The sequence below is a fragment of the Myodes glareolus genome, chromosome 25, assembly GCF_982192425.1.
Source record: "Myodes glareolus chromosome 25, mMyoGla1.1, whole genome shotgun sequence".
Lineage (NCBI taxonomy): Eukaryota > Metazoa > Chordata > Mammalia > Rodentia > Cricetidae > Myodes > Myodes glareolus.
In genome coordinates, this window is record NC_142050.1 from 14,164,664 (window position 1) to 14,177,791 (window position 13,128).

Sequence of the window (13,128 nt, forward strand, 5' to 3'; positions counted from 1 at the left end):
TTACTTAAAAATTTTGTTGACAAATACATATACAACTGTTTTGATCTGTAGCCCCAAAATCATGTTCACTGATCCCATTTTGAAGCAGTTGGCAGCATTCTAGGACAAGAACTGTCAAAGCATTTTCTGTAAAGGGCAGGAAGCCCGTCCATACTACTATGTTGAGAATCATCCTTCGATTGAATAAAACTACCATTTTCACACAAACTCTGCCAAACAGAATAAGAAATTTAGGTGACCCCTGTGAAAGGGTTATTTTATCTCTAAAGTGGTTATGAGTCACAGGTTGAGAACAGTTGCTTAAAGGTAGAAGATGGTTGATGCCCATTTTACTTTGTTGATAAACACACTGTTGGGAGATACAGTTGTATATGAGTTTTTCAGCCCTGTACGGTTGCATAGGACAGAATAATTCCTTGGAAAGGGATACAAATGCCTCTTATGTTGGACCTATCTCTTTGGAAATCTTATAACTGATTCAGACTTGCACATCTTTGATTAGGCTAAAGCTGTTTGCCATTTGACTCCCAGTCAAGCCTCAGCTGTTTCTATTCCAACAAGGCACAAGTGAGTCTTTCCTTCTAGCAAAAGAGCGATGAGAACGGATGTAGATCACCCTAACCCTACCTAGTTACTGACTCCACCATGTAGGGAGCTGCCTGGATGTGGCCTTGGCCAGATGGTGCCAGCACTCCTACAGCCTGGAGGTATACTTATCCTTTGATGTTGCCGCCTTAGGCTCGGAGCCTTGTTTTGCATTTCAAGAGACTTGGTCTCCTGACCTGTCCCGTGACCTTGGGTCCTAGTAGAATGGCATCAACCAATCAGCATTCGAGCCTCTCACCCTAGAAAAGCGGCTGCCTTTGGATTTTTCGCTCTCTCTCTCATCCCTGTTCCCCATTCCCCCTTTCAATCAAGGAGCTCTAATAAATTGTGATTGAGAAGGATTCTTGATTTCGTGATCGTCCATTCCTGCTGGTCAGGAAGCGCGTCACATTTTGGTGCTGAAAACCGGGACGCCGGATTTGAACAAGCCAAGGAGGGAGCAGAATTCAGAACTCAACACAAAGAGCGGTGACTGACGTCAGGAAATCCTCCAGATGTATGCTGATTGCTAAGGCTGGTCCAGAGTGGTAATGTTTGCATTCCTTCTTCTCTGTTGCTTTGGGTTGCGCTGTGATTAACCAGGTGGTGAGTGCCTTTGCTGCTGTGACTACAGCTCTAGTCAAAAGTAAAACTAAGTCCGCAGTAGATCAAGCGGCATTTTTCTAAAAGGACTTCCTTGTAAGTAAAAAGGAGGTTTTTTCTTTAGCCCAGTGGGTAAGTGCGCATCATGGGCAATTCTTATGGAGCCAGCTCGAACCCCAGGGAGATTTATCGCTCAATCCAGGCACTTTTGCGACAGTGTGATTTAAAGATCTCTTCTAGCACTGTCGCTAACATCGTAAAAGACATTGTTGATGTCTCACCTTGGTTTGCAGCTTCAGGTGATCTGACTTTGCCATCTTGGAATAAGCTAGGCAGGGATTTGGAACAAGCAGAAGGAAATATTGGGAGAGGCACACTTCCTTTTTGGAGGATGGTGCGGGACTGCTTGAAGGAAGAACGTAATATAGAGATATTAAAACAGGGTCGCAAGGCATTACAGAAACATCAGGACAGCTTTTCAGAATCAGATCAGAAGGAGGAACAAGAGTGTAGGCCTAGAAAGAAAAAGGAAAAATTAAAAGATAAGGATCCGGAAATAGAAAAAGGAGGAAAGGGGAAGAGAAGCCCCATAGCTTTAGTAGTGAAAGAATTTGTAGATTTAGATTTATCAGAGGAGGAAGAACAAATAGAGGAAGCAGCTGCAAAATCCGAGAAAGAGCAGCAAGGTAGCCGGAGGCGGGGCGATGTTGATGTGTTTACTACAAAGGGCAGAAGAGACGAGGCGCCAGTATCTGCTGCCCTTCCCCCATCCGCCCCTCCACCCATGTACCAGCAGGTAGCTACAGAAGGTCACAGCTTCATAGGAAGGCAAACTTGGTCGCAACTGGCTGCTGCCTTTCCTGTTTTTGAGGAGCCACAGAATTACAATAGGTGGTATGAACCAATCCCATACAGACAGCTGAAGGACTTGGTTGAAGCTGCGAGAAATTATGGAGCAAATGCCAGTTATACAATCGCATTATTGAGAAGGATTGTTACAACAGCGCTGACTCCTACAGACTGGCAGGAGATAGCAAGAGCAGCTCTTCCAGCAGGGCAGTTCCTGGACTTTAAATCTATAGTCCAGGACAAGGCTCAGACCCAAGAGCGCATTAACATACAAGGCGGCCAACCAGAGTGGACGGCTGATATGCTTCTTGGACAGGGGGCATTTGCTGGAAATCAGAATCATTATCCTTGGGAGGTTTATAGGCAGGTTAGTGAGATTCATTATAGAGCATGGAAATCACTCCCTAATAAAGGTGAAACAGCTGGTAACTTAACCAAGATTATTCAAGGTGCTGCAGAGCCATTCTCTGATTATGTGGCTAGGATGACAGAGGCAGCTGAAAGAATGTTTGGGAATTTAGATATTTCATTGCCTTTTGTCCAGCAAATAATATTTGAGCAGAGCACCAAGGAATGTCAAAGAGCAATAGGTCCAGTAAAGGGAAAGGGATTAGAAGCCTGGATCAAAGCCTGCCGTGAAGTTGGGGGGCCTCTAACCAATGCAGGGCTGGCGGCTGCTGTGCTTGCTGCTGCCAGAGGTGTCAGAGGAGATAAGGGAAAGGCATGCTTTAAATGTGGACAGTTGGGGCATTTCAAAAAACAATGTCCCAATAGTCATAATGCCTCAGATTCTTCAGGGCTCTCAGCTGCAACATCGCAGAGGCAGCCAGACATTTGTCCCAGATGCAAGAAAGGGAAACATTGGGCTAATGAGTGCAGATCAGTTAGGGATATAAATGGACAACTTATTCCTATGCCTGTTCAGTCATTGTCAAAAAACAGATTGAGGGGCCCATGCACCCAGGGCCCAAAAATATTTGGGGCAATTCAGAACACGATGGCAGTCCCCGAGATGACTCCATCGTCCCAACAAGAAGGACAGCCAAAGGCTCCGGAGGGCTGGACCTCTGTGCCACCTCCGAACTGCTATTAACTCAGGATATGGGAGTTCAGGTCATAGAAACAGACGTGTTTGGGCCATTAGAAAAAGATACTGTTGGCATAGTCTTGGGACATTCATCCTCAATTGTGAAAGGCCTGATAGTCCATCCTGGAGTCATAGACCCTGCCTATGAAGGCTGCATTAAAATTCTTTGCCATTCTCCATACGGGGTAGTTTCCATCGCCCCAGGAGACAGAATAGCTCAACTCTTAGTTCTGCCTTCAGGGCGTAATAAGCTTCCAGCTGAGGGGCTTGTCTTAAAGGACAAAAGCCTTCCTCCCATGGGAGTAGATTTGGCTTGTTTATCCTTGGAGCTTGATCAGCGACCAATCTTAAATTTAGAAATAGAAGGAAAGATTTTTTTCAGGCCTGGTGGATACTGGAGCAGATAAAAGTATCATCAGATCCCAAGCATGGCCAAAACGCTGGCCCTTACAACAGGCCTCCCAGTCCCTTCAAGGGCTGGGGTATGCACAAACACCGCATATAAGTGCTAAGGAGTTAGTCTGGAGAACAGAAGATCAGAGAGGGACTTTTCAGCCTTTTGTGGTTGATTTGCCCATCAACCTATGGGGCAGGGATGTACAGTCTCAAATGAGATTGGGACTTACAAATGATTATTCTGATACCAGTAAGCAAATGATGACACGTCAGGGCTATGTTCCCAATAAGGGACTTGGTAAATGTCTCCAAGGTAGACAGAATCCTATTGAGACTGTCTCCAAGTTAGATAGAAAAGGCTTGGGTTTTTCATAGGGGCCACTGAAGCTGTAGCTTCCACACAAAAGACAATGCCCATCCCTTGGCTAGTAGATAAGCCGGTATGGGTCCCTCAGTGGTCCCTTTCCTTGGAAAAGCTGGAAGCTGCAAGACAATTAGTACAAGAACAGTTAGAACTAGGACATTTAGAACATTCTGTATCGCATTGGAATACGCCTATTTTTGTGATTAAAAAGGCTTCTGGAGGTTGGAGGTTACTGCATGACCTTAGGGCAGTCAATGCTCAGATGCAGGTCATGGGCCCAGCCCAGCAGGGCCTCCCATTGCTTTCAGCAATACCAAAGAATTGGCCTGTAATTTCCTTGGACATCAAGGACTGTTTCTTTTCAATTCCCGTGTGCCCTCAGGACCGGGAAAGGTTTGCATTTACTCTTCCATCTGTTAACAATGAGCAACCCAATGCTCAGTTTCAATGGAAAACTTTGCCTCAGGGAATGGCCAATAGCGCCCTCATATGTCAGTTATATGTAGATGCAGCATTGAGTCCTGTTAGGAGACAATTTCCTACTGTGAAAATTGTTCATTATATGGATGATTTGTTATTATCTGCCCCACATCAGGAAACCCTGAAGGAAGTTTTCCAAAAGGTTACATCCCTTTTGGAGGAGCAAGGACTCCACATAGCCTCAAATAAAGTACAAACATCTTCGATGGTGAAATTTTTGGGGACTATAATCACCCCTGAAAGCATCAGGCCTCAGAAAGTGCTTATTCGCACCCATCACCTTAAAACTCTTAATGATTTCCAGCAGTTGCTGGGAGATATAAATTGGATTAGAGGATATTTAAATATACCTCGATCTGAGCTCTTGCCTTTGTTTTCCATCTTAGAAGGCAATCCTGATATCTGTTCACCTAGAGCCATGACCCCGGCTGCAATGCAGGCCCTTAAGAGGGTAGAATCTGCTATTACTACAGCTCAATTACAGCGAGTGAATCCATCCTTACCAATTTTACTATGCATTCTCAAAACAAAGAATTATCCCACTGGAGTGTTATGGCAAGATGTACCCCTCTGGTGGATGCATGGAAATTCCATAGGAGCAAGATCTGTTCAATATTATCCAGAATTGGTGGCTGGCCAAGCATTAATGGGAATAAAGCTTTGCTTAGCCCACTTTGCGAGAATGCCTGACAAGTTGATAATTCCCTATACGAGGGAACAGGTAGAAGTTTTGACAGCCACAGTAGATGGCTGGGCTATCCTGCTTTGTGCATTCCCTAATGTTATTGACAATCATGTGCCAAGGCACCCCTTAATAAATTTTGTGGAGAAAAATTTGGTGTATTTTCCCAGGATTACCTCGCCCCACCCATTAGAAGGAGCCTTAACTATCTATACAGATGGCTCAAAGACCGGAAAAGGGGCTCTGGTGGCAGGAAATGCTAAACCTGTGGTCTTTCAATTTCGACCTGATTCCCCCCAAGTCACTGAGTGCTTGGTGGTTTTGGAGGTGTTTCAGAGATTTCTTGAGCCATTTAATTTAATTTCAGATTCACAATATGTGGTCAATGCTGTGGCCTCTCTTGAGGTTGCAGCCTCAATTCGCAGCTCAAGTACAGTGTCTAATATTCTTTTACAAATACATAAACATATTTTAAAAAGAGAAAATCCCTTTTATGTTGCTCATATTCGAGCCCATTCTCTCTTGCCAGGACCTATGGCAGAGGCCAATGCTCAAGCTGATGGTGCTACTCGAGCACTCGCCCTTGTGGCTACAGATTCACTCCAGCTAGCTAGAGATTTCCATCAGCTCTATCATGTTCCAGCGAATACACTTCGCTTAAAGTTTAAGATCTCTAGGGAAAATGACAGGAGGATAGTAAAAGCCTGTCCCTCCTGCGTGACCATGTTACATCTCCCACATATTGGGGTAAATCCCAGGGGGTTAAAGCCAAACTCACTCTGGCAAATGGATGTGACTCACATCTCGGAGTTTGGCAGACAAAAGTATGTTCATGTGTCGGTGGACACATGCTCTGGAATAATTCATGCCACCCCACTGGCAGGGGAAAAGGTAACTCATGTAAAAATGCATTGCTTAGAGGCCTGGGCAGCTTGGGGAAAGCCAAGTCATTTAAAAACCGACAATGGCCCGGCATATGCCTCACAGGGCTTTAAAGCCTTTTGCAAGCAATTACAAGTTGAACATACCACTGGCCTACCATACAATCCTCAAAGCCAGGGTATCGTAGAAAGAGCAAATAGAAATTTAAAGGAAATTTTGCGAAAGCAAAAAGGGGGAATAGCTATAGCAACTTCCCCCAGAGAAAGGATTTCTCTTGCACTCTTTACACTTAATTTTTTAATTCAAAATATTGCTGGAAAAACAGCAGCAGACAGGCATGCCCTGTTTGAAAGCTCTACAGAGCGAGATTTGGTCATGTGGAAGGATGTATTGATTAATAAATGGTGTGGACCGGATCCGGTAATTACCAGATCCAGGGGAGCAATTTGCATTTTCCTTCAGAATCGTGAAGATCCAATCTGGGTGCCAGCGAGACTGACAAGAGAAATAAAGAAGAAAGATGATCCAGTGGATGCTGAGTGTCCTGCTGTGGAAGATTCGTGCGGAGGCAGCAGAGATGACACCCTGGGCGGTGTCAAGAGCAACTGTTTCACGTTATCACCTTGAGCAGCACCCTGTGCAACCTCTTATCTCTTAACAATTTTCTGACTGACTCTATTCTGCCTTTCTCCCTCCTTGGGAATGGGTGGGAGCAGAGATATCCTTGGCAAGCTGTGTCTAGGTGGAAGTGCTGTATGTCTTTGATTGGTGTGCTACCTGCTAGCCCAAGTGAGGAGGGACAAGGTCTTTGTGGCACAGGCCTTGGCAGCCTTGGAATGTGTATCCTCACCCCAGGTTTGGCTCTCAGCCTCAAAAGAGCTCATAGGCAATTAGCCATGCATAGCCTTTGCACCCTCTAGGGACCAGATAGTCCCACGGCACAGAGGAAGGTATGCATAGGCGGAGGGTGTGCAGACACAGCCCTAGCACTCCCAGGGAAGTAATTGTCCCATTGCACGGGAAGGGTGTGTCTTGCTTTTCTTTTCTTTAATCAGTCCACACATCATGAGGTGGGGACTAGATTGGAAAATAGTTTTGCCTTATTGCTCTTAAAGACAATAAAAGGAGGAGCTGTAGGGAGCCACCTGGATGTGGCCTTGGCCAGATAGTGCCAGCACTCCTACAGCCTGGAGGTATACTTATCCTTTGATGTTGCCGCCTTAGGCTCGGAGCCTTGTTTTGCATTTCAAGAGACTTGGTCTCCTGACCTGTCCCGTGACCTTGGGTCCTAGTAGAATGGCATCAACCAATCAGCATTCGAGCCTCTCACCCTAGAAAAGCGGCTGTCTTTGGATTTTTCACTCTCTCTCTCATCCCTGTTCCCCATTCCCCCTTTCAATCAAGGAGCTCTAATAAATTGTGATTGAGAAGGATTCTTGATTTCGTGATCGTCCATTCCTGCTGGTCAGGAAGCGCGTCACACCACTGCACAATGCTAAATAAGATTGAAGCTCATCTCTTTTTTTTTTTTGCCTTTTCTTTTTCTGAGTAACACTGTTTTGTCAAAAGCCTGTATAATTCGTGCTTTTCTTAGTGATCCTAAACTTTGCAAATCATGGTGGACAGATCTTCTGGGCTGTACTTCTAGGGCAGGTACTATTAAAGCGTCTACTCTTCTCCATGTAGTGTGCCTCTCCCTGAAGATGATGATAGGTGCTACTTGCTTAACAGTTAGATTTTCTTTTTACAGCCACCTGTAATATAGAGTATCTACGTAAAGTCACAGATCCTTCTATATGTAAGATCAGATTAAATAATGGTTTGCTGCCAAGCTGATCGCTAATCTGCCCCACCCAAAGACTGAATTACGAACGTTCTTTTGGATAATTCGTTATCAACATGCTCTTTTTTCTTTAAGAACTTTTGGTTCTAGATATATTCAAAAACATCACTCAAGAAACACTAAAAAAAAAAAATCTATGATAAATTTTATTTAAAAATTCTAAATTATTATGTTATAGTCAGTTATAGTATTGTGCAATTAGTAGGGCTTTAAAAACAAACATATAAAGTTAAATACAAATAAATTATGAAATAAAAAAATATTAATGATACATATTCATAATTAATATTATTTGGTAAATATTTCTTAGAAAAATGGTCTTTCTTTTATCTTTTTATGTCATAAATTTTGCTGTTTTGAGTAATGCTTTGGGTCATGAAAATTTTTGTATAAGAATTTATGAGTGAAAATAAATCTATGTTGAGTCATTGTTGATAGGAAAATGTGTGCAGTAATGTACACTAAAGCCTGTCTCTCATCTATTTCCTCTGAGTAATGGGAATTGTTTTTCTTAATAATAAATTGATAGATAATTATTATATATTTTCATGGAGTCCAGTATAATATTTGAATTATGTCCATAATGTGAATGACTAAATCAGATCAATTAACAAATACTATTTTTTTATTTAAAAACATATACCAGTTTTTTAAATACACTTAGTATGATTATTGTAGTACATATTCTGGGTTCTATGAAACTTATTCATCCTAACAGACTCTGTCAAAATATAGTCAGTTCCTCCCTTGCTTGCATCTGGTTTCTTCTCCCAGTCTCTGGTTGCTACCATTACACACTATAGGATTTCATCAATTTTAACTTCCAAATATCAGCAAGACCACACAGTATTTATCTTACTTTGTCTCCCTTCTTTTATTTAGTAAGGTGTTTTCAGGTTTCTCACTGCGGTTGTGTACACATATCCTTCATCCAGCCTAGCAATGATGGACATCTAGGTTGTGCTTATTATTTCTTGGCTATTATGAAGAAGGCAACAGTGAACATGAGAGTGCAGACATCTAGACATCATTCAAGCATAATAATTCCAATGTCTTTGGGAAATATATCAACACTTTAGTTGGTATTTAAAATGATCTCAGTACTTAGGTCTTAAACTGTAGAGTCAAGGTCTTATAAATATAACAGCTGCGGGCCTAGAGGGAGGATTTTGTCATGGGCTTGTGCCCTTGAAAGGACTGAGCAGGTCACAGTCTATTCCTGCTACCCCTTTGTCCGTGAGTTCAGTGTCATTTCTCTGTTGAATACTTCCATCATTCTGTGTTTCATCAAGCACAATGAATCATCATGGCCAAAGGGCATGAACTGCAACTGCCAGCTGTGAGGTGAAATAAGCACTTTCTCTTTATGTTAATTATCTCACTGTTTGCCACAGGAACAGAAAGATAAGGAACACATTTGTGTTACATTTTGTTGTCTGTGCAAGTTCTGCTTTTTTCCCAGAAGGACTGGATATCAGGCTCTCACCTGTAGTAGAGCATCCTCTTTGGCACTGTTGTCCCTTATCTTTTTATTAACAGCCAGTTAACAGTTACGAAGTCACTTTAGATTTTCACGTTCATTTACATTTTTCTGATGATCAATAACAATGAATGAACATTTCAATCATATATGCTGGCCACTTTTTCTACTAAGAATTCTGTAGTCCCTTGTCCATTCATTGAATCTGTTATATTGTCTTGATATTGAATCTATCAAGTTCTTTCATCCTTCTCCACTTGGTCCCTGTCAGATGAATGGTTTGCAAAAGTTCTCTTTCAGTCCATGCAATCCCTTCACTCCACTGTGGTTTGTGATGTGTGGAAGCTTTTCAGTTTAGGTTTCGGTTAAGACCATTTGTTTTGTGCTGTTTTTCATTGTACATGTGTTGCTTTGGGGTCATTTAACTCTTTGCACAAATCAATGCTGTGGAATATTCATCTCATGTTTGTTCTAACAGTTTTATAGTTCCGTGTCTTCTTCTTTAGTCATAAATCCATTTCGAGCTAATATTTTCTATGGTGCGAGATAAATATCTGGTTTCATTATTCTATTAGAAGATATCCACTTTCCCAGTACTGGATAATCAACAGCTGCAAGTTTTATGTTCTGTGTTCTTAGCTTCTTTGAAGAATATTAACCATCATTAGCTGTGTGAGGTTTACTCTGGATTCTCTATTCTGATCAATTGACCAATGAGTCTATCTATGCCAAAATTGTACCTTTTTTAAAAAAAATTCAAGTATTGCCATAGATTTTAAAACCAGATGGCATGCTGCCTCCAATTTTGTTTGTTTTTCTCAAGAGTTCTGTGGCTTTTCAGTCTTCTATGGTTCCATAGAAGAAGTTGTGTCTACAGTTAAATTTCAAAGTAAGAACATTATGGTATAAATTTCCATGAGATGAAATTGAATTTTCACTTCAAGGAGTTTTCATTAAGCTGTAGGTTCTCACAATAAATTTTTATGCAATTGCTTTGTTCTAGAATCTTTAAAACAACATTTGAATTAAAAAGTATTTGGAAGAAACTGCATTAATGAGTATATTTATTTGTAACATTGAACAATAGAGGAAAGAATTTTAGAAATGGTTTTAGGTGCAGTTATATACAATTTAAAACATGAAACGTCATACATTTTTCATCTTACTTTAGACACTCTACACTCTACCTGAATACACTATGTATGAGTCCCTGTGACAACCCAGAAATCACAGAATGAAAACTTCTGCCGATATGATGAAATAGAAAATCTTGATCCTAAAAAATTATCAATAGGCTTAGCAGACATCTATAAAACATTCCACACAAACACAAAAGAATATGCATTTTTTTTCTCAGCACCTCATAGAACCTTCTCTAAAACTGACTCAACAGATACAAAAAAGAATAAACTCCTGTATCTTTTCGTAATTTTTTAAATTGATTTTATTGAGCTCTACATTTTTCTCTGCTCCTTTCACTGTCTCTCTCCTCCCTTTCAGCCCTCTCCCATGGTCCCCATGCTCCCAATCTACTCAGGAGACCTTGTCTTTTTCTACTTCCCAAGTAGATTAGATCCATGTATGTCTTTCTTAGGATCCTCATTGTTTTCTAAGTACTCTGGGATTGTGATTTTTATAGGCTGGTATTCTTTGCTTTATGTTTAAAAACCACTTATGAGTGAGTACATATAATAATTATTTTTCTGGGTCTGGGTTACCTCACTCAATGTGTTTTAGCTCCATCCATTTGCCTGCAAATTTCAAGATGATGTGTTTTTTTTTTTTTCTGCTGTGTGGTACTCCATTGTGTAAATGTACCACATTTTCCTTGTTCATTCTTGGAAACAACCTTCCTCAAGACCCAACAATACCATGTTTGGGTATATATTCAAAGGATGCTCAATCATGCTACAAGGATATGTACTCAGCTATGTATATAGCAGCATTGTTTGTCATAGCCAGAACCTGGAAACAACCTAAGTGCTTCTTGATCGAAGAATGGATAAGGAATACTCTTGTATCTTACTGGATCACTGTGGCTTAAAGTTAGAATTCAACAACAATACTCAACTTCATATGGGAAAACAAAAAACCCAGAATAGCTAAAACAATCCTGTACAATAGAGGAACTTCTGGAGATGTCACCATTCATGACTTCAAGCGTTACTATAGAGGTTCAGTAATAAAAACAGCCTGGTATTGGCAGAAAAACAGAAATGTGGACCAATTAATCGAATCTAAGACCCTGATATTAATGTATACACCTGTGAACACCTGATTTTTGACAAAGTAGTCAAATGGTAAATGGAAAAATGAAAGTATCTTTAATGAATGGTAATGGCATAACTGGATGTCAACATGTAGAAGATTGCAAATAGATCTCTATCTATCACCGTGCACAAAATTCAAGTCCAAGTGGATAAAGGACCTCAACATAAATGCAGTTACATTGAACCTGATAAAAGAGAAAGTGGGAAGTAGCCTTGAATGCATTGGCACAGGAGACCACTTCCTAAATATAACAGTAGAACAGACACTGAGAGCAACAATCAATAAGTGAGAACTCCTGAACCTGAAAAGCTCTATAAGGCAACGGACACGGTAGATAAGATAAAACAATAGCACACAGAGTGGGAAAAGATCTTCACCAAATCCACATCTGACACAGGTTTGATCTCTAAAAATATATAACGAACTCAAAAATCAAGATATCAAAACAAAATGATCCAATTAAAAAATGGGGTAGAGAACAAAACAGAGAATTCTCAGCAGAAGAATCTCAGTTGACCAAAGGACATTTAAGGAATTGCTCATCATCCTTAATCATCAGGAAAATGCAAATCAAAATGACTCTAAGATACCATCTTACACCAGTCTGAACAGCTTAGATCAAAAATACTGAGGACAACTTACGTTGGAGAGAATGTGAAGTCAGGGGAATACTTCTCCATTGCTGGTAGGAGTGCAAAATTGTCCAGCCACTTTGAAAACCATAATGGCGGTTTCCCAGATAATTAGGAATCCATTTACCTCAAGACCCAGCAATACCACTCTGGGGCATATTCCCAAAGTGTAGTCAATCATACCACAGGGACTCCTGTTTGACAATGTTTATAGCAGCATTATTTATAGCCATAACCTGGGAACAACCAAGATGCTTCTTAACTGAAGAATAGGTAAAGAAAATGTGGTACATTTATATAATGGATTATTACTCGGTAGAAAAAAAAACAAAAAAATTTAACAAAATCAAAACAATAACAAAAATAACAAAAAAATAACAAAATCATGAAATTTGCAGGCGAATTGATGGAAGTAGAAAAAAACATTCTGAGGTTGGTAACCCAGACTCAGAAAGACAAGCACGGTATGTACTCACTCGTAAGTAGATATTGACTGTAAGGCAAAGGATAACCAACCAGTCTACAATCCACAGCTCCAGAGAAGCTAGGTAACAAGGAGGAACCTCAGAGGGACACACAGATTGCCCTGGAAAGGGGAATTTGATGAGATCTTCTGCATAAATTTCGGGCGATGAGGGGTAGCAGAGGGGAGGGTATGGGTATATGTTAAGAACAAGAGGGAACTGAATGGTCAAGAGAGAAGGGGATAGAGTGGGAGAGCAATGGAAGAGGTATATTGATAGAGGGAGTCACTATGGGGCTAAGGAAGTCCTTAAGAAACCACAAAGATAACAAAAGCTAGGACTCTTAGCAATAGTGGAGAGGATGCCTGAACTGGCCTTCCCCTGCAATCACTAGAATACCCCACTGTCATCATAGAGCCTTCATCAAGTAACTGATGGAACCAGATGAAGAGATCCACAACCAAGCACAAGATTGAACTCCGGGCATCCACTTGAAGAGAGGGAGGAGGG